Below are 5,952 nucleotides of genomic sequence, written 5' to 3' on the forward strand. Positions count from 1 at the left end.
GGTACACTAGTCCACAGGGGATCTCAATCCCAAAGCCTAAATCAGTGAGGGACCTGAGTATCGACATTTTCAGGATGGCGACAAAGAGCAGACAACAGGCTGGATGGATCCTGAGAGCATTCAGAACCAGAGAGAAGGAAACCATGATGGACCTCTGGAGGATATTCGTCCTCAGCTGCCTGGACTATTGCTCCCAGCTATGGTCACCCAACAGTGTAAAATTAACGGCAGACCTTGAAGCAATCCAGCAAAGCTTCACAAAGAAGATCGTCTCTTTGCAACAACTCAGCTATTGGGAAAGGCTGAAAGAGCTAAGAGTTTACTCCCTGGAGCAAAGGTGGGAGAGATATGCAGTAATATACATCTGGAAGATTCTGGAAGGAATTGTGCCAAATTTTGGCATTGAAAGCTACACCAATACCAGAAAGACTCAACTCTGCATAGTGCCAAAGATTGTAGTAATGCCGTCGCACTTCAGGACCATTTACTGCAACAGCCTGAGTTTCAGGGGCCCACAGCTCTTTAATATTCTCCCAAAGAGCCTGAGGGACCTACACAAAGTAGATGTAGGTGTTTTTAAATCAAAACTGGACCTCTTCCTGTTGAGAGTCTGAGATGAACCTACCTCACGGCAAGAGGTGCAAATGAGGCTAGTGACTTCAAACTCCTATATTCACCAAATGCCACATATCAGAGGAGTCTTTCAATAACAACAGTTTAGCAAAACGGTGGTGACCCAGCATAGCCGCAGCATTTGGCTGAAACTGATAAAAAAATATGTATGTATGTATATGGCGCTCTTAGAGACTGAGAATAAAATCAGACTCTCCCATGCAAAAGGAAAAGAAGAGAGAAGCCAGGGCGGTGGAAAATATAAAAAGCAGCCCTAAAGCTTTCTACAAGTTCGCAAAAGAGTCTGCTTCAGTACGATACAGGATAGGGCCACTGTTTGATGAAAAGGGCTCACTAACTGCAAACCCCAAGAAGATAAATGAATCACTAATTAAAACAATTCCAAAGTGTTTTCACCTCCCCACTAGAAAACATGAAAATAAGCAGACTTAATGAGTTCTTCAACACCTCTAACCTACAAGAGAAAAAGGCGACCATCAATTACATTGACATTACAGAAGAGGATGTATTGAAGGCAGTGAGCTGGCAGAAACGCTAGGACGCTGGGCAAAATGCTTAGCGGTATTTCGTCTGTCTTTATGTTCCGAGTAACTAGACATGACAGAGTTGGTCAATATCCACACTGGTTAATACGTCAGCATTATAAAATCAAAGCTGCTGACAAATGGAATAAGCACCATCCTGAGGTTGGAACTGAGGGAGAAAACATAACGGTCCTTTGGGACTTTCCAGTATGTACAGACCAGACCATCAAAGCTAATTAACCAGATATCGTTGTGAAAGACCAAAACAATAAAGATCTGTTTACTGATTGACATGAGCATACCTTGGGGTCATAATATCTCGGCAAAAAAGCTTGATAAGCTCAGAAAATATAAAGATTTGCTGATTGAAATCAGAAAAAATGAGGCGTCTCAAGATAGTTAGAATACAAGTGATTGTAGGAGAACTTGGAATGGTTAAAAAAGGGAACTGAAAGTGATTTACGAATGATCCCTGGCTTACCACCCTTACAGGAAGTGCAAAGATTGTCTTAACTGGTCACAAGTATTGAGAAGGACATTGTTGCTCTTTCCTTTTCTTTTCCCCTTTTATTGTCTTTCTTCTTTTTCATCTTTTTCTTTATTCTCCTGTCTTTCTTCTGATGTGTTTATTTTGATGGCCTACCAATGTATACAGTTTCTTTGTTCTAGGTGTTGGGAAGACACTCAGCAACAAATGGAAATGAAAGTGAAAGAAGATAATGATAATAATAATAATAATAATAATAATATGTCGAAATATCATTCACTAGATGACAATGGCACTTATCTTTTAATTTTGATTTAATAATGATAAAAATAAAAATAATAATAATAATAACTCAACTTTTGTCCCTTCAAAGTACTTCATCAGATTCTGATGAATTTTATTCTTCATCTAAATAGATGAACAGAATCCTCCAGCATAAATTAAAAGAGGGTTATTTCAATAATGACTTGAAACCTGAACATCTCAGATCCACATCAATCACCCTTCTACCATTGCTAATATTTTCTCACTAGATGTGGATGCTATGTGCAATTGGCTACCTCACTTCATGCAAGTTCTTGGTTTACCTGATCATGTAAAAATACCGACTTGCACACACCATTCCACATATCTTATTCGATGGCTACTCTTCTAGACTCGTCCTCTGAGAGGAGACTCCACAGCACAATGGTTTCTTTCCTCATAGCAGCATGGATATCACTACCTCACATTTATAATAACAACATTATATTACTACCTCTGCATGTTTGGAAGATCAGTTAGAAATAGTAGCTGAATCTCCCTCATCTTACTACATAATCTCTTGTGTATGTTTACATGTATTTGTTTGACCAGGTAATTTGATGTCTGTCTTGTCAGTATCTGTGCACAATCTTCTACCCGGCCACTTGTCTCACAATAAGAAATATTGGACTCCGATTGTTATATTACTGTGTTTATGCCAGCCTAGCAGGCAGCTTGGATGAAACATCACATGACTGTCCTTTGTTTGTTATGTTCAGCCAATCGCAAAAGGGAACTTTTAGCACATTTGTTTGCCTCAAAAAGCTGAGTAAAATCTCTATAAAAACCTTTTTTTCTATTTCAACAAACAGGAATTGTTGTCTGATGAATCCACACGAGATGATTTTTTCAAACTCTCAAATACATAACTCACCCCATCTCTTTCTCCCTCTCCCCCTCTCTCTCTTTCTCTCACACACACACACGTTATAAATAGACATACACATCATTCTTTGCTTGCCGTTTTTGTTATTTGAAATGTTTCATAAATTTTCTCACGACCATTTCTTCGTTAAATATAAACAACATTAAACATTATCATGGCATGGAATTTCTTGTAATAACTGTTGTTGTTGTTTTGATCTGGTGTGGTCAATTTAATATTTTTAATGGAATAACACATGTTCTCGTATTTCTGAATAGTCTTCAGCATCTTTTCATCTGTGTGCGTGTGTGCGTGTGAATTATCTGTATGTCCGCCTTTGCATTCAGACACTACAATACAACCCCCCCCCTCCATCAAATTATATTATCATTTGCCATCTCACAATGAAGAATTACCCATAATGCAGAGGAGACAAAAGATATACAAATACCGGAGCCTGACCGGCCACTATCAGTTTGTGCTGGTTGCAGTAGTGACCTGAGGTGTTCTCAGACCCTGCATGGATGATTTCCTCCACAAAATCAGAATAATTGTGGTCCACCTGAGAAATGAGCCCCACTAGGTGGACTGGCTGCTGGAACGAGTGTTGCTGGCCATTCTCCACAGCAATGCCTTTGCAATCAAGTCCACAGGGCACCATTGAACATGCCATTTGGTCTGGGCTGTACAACCTTTTGCTTCCTTCTCCTCCCCATTTTCTGCTGCTTAATTCCCACCATCCCCCCCACTTATTTGTATTGTAGTTTTGTCACAACAGAAATAAAGTTGGAAGACTAGCAATTTTGGTGATTTGTGTGTTGCACAAAAGCCTAAACCAGAGTTCCTCAACCTCTGGACTTTTTTGACTTCTTATTTTATTCTGAAGGAACATCCTAGCCATTTGATGCTTAAAAAATCTTATATTTTTATAATAAAAGTATGAGCTATTTTATTACTCATAGATCTGAATGTCAAAATCTTACAGGGACCCCCAAGGATCATATGAACCCAATTGTGAACCCTCACTGGTCTAGAATGTTCAATTAGTGGAATCTTTTTGGTGACAGGGTTTCATATTTGTGTTGAGATCTCATATTGATATTAGAGTATTATTATTATTATTATGGATGTGCAGCTTGGCAGAATTTCTATTTAACTTCAGTTCATCTTGTTTGTAAACAGGGGGAAAAACCTGAAATTTGGGGGTGGGGTTTAGTCAATAACATCAGACACAGACAGTTAATGACTGGTACTTTATGCATTTAAGTTGCCCTCAACAAGATAACTTCAACCATTATTATTTTAACAGTTACCTTCACTTTACTAATGACTATAAGGTAGTCTCTGCTTCATGTCTGTTATTCTAATTTACCTGTTGAAGGTGCATGGCATAGTGGTTAGTGCATCTGTACCTGAATGTGTAGGATGGGTAAGGATGTTGTGGGGGGAGGGGTAAGACTAGCAGTTAGCTCTGTATTCTTGTCTCCTCTCTCTCTCTATGGCACCAGTGTTGTCCTGATACATCCTTTGGCATCCCTTTTGTCTCAGGCATTGCCATCAGAATGTCAAAACCCAACAGACACTGCAACGCCCTTTGCCCAACCCTCTAACATCGCCATTAATCAACCACCCTTGGATTAGGACAATCACAGAAAACACACACACACCCTGCATCTAGGGTCAAGCGAAAACAAAATGAGATTTTTTGCAAACAATCAAAATAAAACAACCAAACAAAAAAATACAATAAAAAAAACAAATTAGTTAGAATCATGCAATTTTATTTTTTTTTTGTGTGAATGCATTTAATAAAAATGGTACCCTTATATAGATAGAATATATATACATGAATAATGAAAAACCCTAATGTTTTAATGGTGGAAAGTTTCTTAAACCATTCTGAAATTCCCCAAAGAATGGTTTCCACTCTTTTTTATTCATTTCCCCAAATCATTTTGTTTTGTCTTTTGATTCTATTTTCCACAGAACTTTACACTTTAATTGCACATTGGAATATAAGAACTAAAAATAAACATGAAAATAAATTTAGAAGAAAATAAATGCATAACGATACTAATAATAAAAGTAATAATAATAATGATAATAACAGTGACCTTTATAACTTAACATCATTTAAGATAGCATGGAGATTTGAAACTGAATGGAGATTTGAAACTGAATGGAGACCCTACCAGGAGAGGGAGAGGGAGAGAGAGAAGGGAAATGTTGCACAAGTATATACATAATGAAGAAAAGCTAGATTCAGTTACCTGAAGAAAATGAATATGTATGCATATATACATAACTGTATATATATATATATATACACACACACACACACACACACACACAACTGTGTATGTATATGCATTTGAAAGAGATTGAAACCATCAGAAAATGGTATTTTCTGGTTGAACGAAATCCTGTTTATACATGTAAGGCTAAAGAACAGGAGGTAATAATTGTAGAACTGAAAGCAGAAGAACGACATACTAGCAGTAAGGAGTGGCAGCACTGTGAAATTGACAAGTGTTTCATTAACTTGTAGTGCCAAGTCTAATTCCAGGTGTGGTTCTAGCTTGGCAAAGGTTGGCCTCAGTTCAGCTGATTTGTTCTACATATACAAGAAAAGCAATGTTCCTGTGTCAGTCCTCCACAACCCAGTGATGCTGTGGCTGTTGACTGTTTATTTATAGAGAGTAGCACTAAAGATGGCAAGGCAAGAAGGAAGACCTTTCATTGGAGAAGGATAAGGGATGTATGGGGTGGTGATACGGAGATTTTTTAAATGATAAGGGCTGCCTTAAAAAGGTAAAAAGGTTGTACAGGGCCTCTTTAAAAGGTAAAGGCTGCATAGGACTGTTCAACCAGCAACTTTAATAACATCATTAGAAGGTAAGTTATGGCCCTAGACAGGTAAGTATAAAGCACTGAACTAGATTCTGTAAAAGATTTAACGGGATTCACAATCCACTGTTGCTTCTTAAGTGAAAATTGTAATTCTAATTCTAGGGTGAAAAATTAAATATAAATTGATATTTATGAATTTAGGTTTATTTTCACTTGTTTCAAAGAAAGTTTTTAAAGTATTTCAAAAATTAAAATAAAATGAAATAAAAGCAAACAAGCAAGCATACCAT

The 5,952-nt window shown here is 37.5% G+C and overlaps 1 protein-coding gene across 2 annotated transcripts in view; it reads left to right on the forward strand.

The window, feature by feature from the left end:
• The window catches only part of LOC106884075 (solute carrier family 22 member 15), a 50,683-nt gene extending 48,187 nt beyond the window's left edge, over positions 1–2,496 (forward strand). For both annotated transcript variants that reach the window (XM_014935294.2, XM_052971101.1), the window contains exon 7: positions 1,827–2,496. The gene's annotated coding sequence lies outside the window, so the exon portion shown is untranslated. The remainder of the gene's footprint in view (positions 1–1,826) is intronic.
• The last annotated feature ends 3,456 nt before the right edge of the window (positions 2,497–5,952 follow it).

The sequence above is a fragment of the Octopus bimaculoides genome, chromosome 10 (assembly GCF_001194135.2).
Source record: "Octopus bimaculoides isolate UCB-OBI-ISO-001 chromosome 10, ASM119413v2, whole genome shotgun sequence".
NCBI classification, from domain to species: Eukaryota; Metazoa; Mollusca; class Cephalopoda; order Octopoda; family Octopodidae; genus Octopus; species Octopus bimaculoides.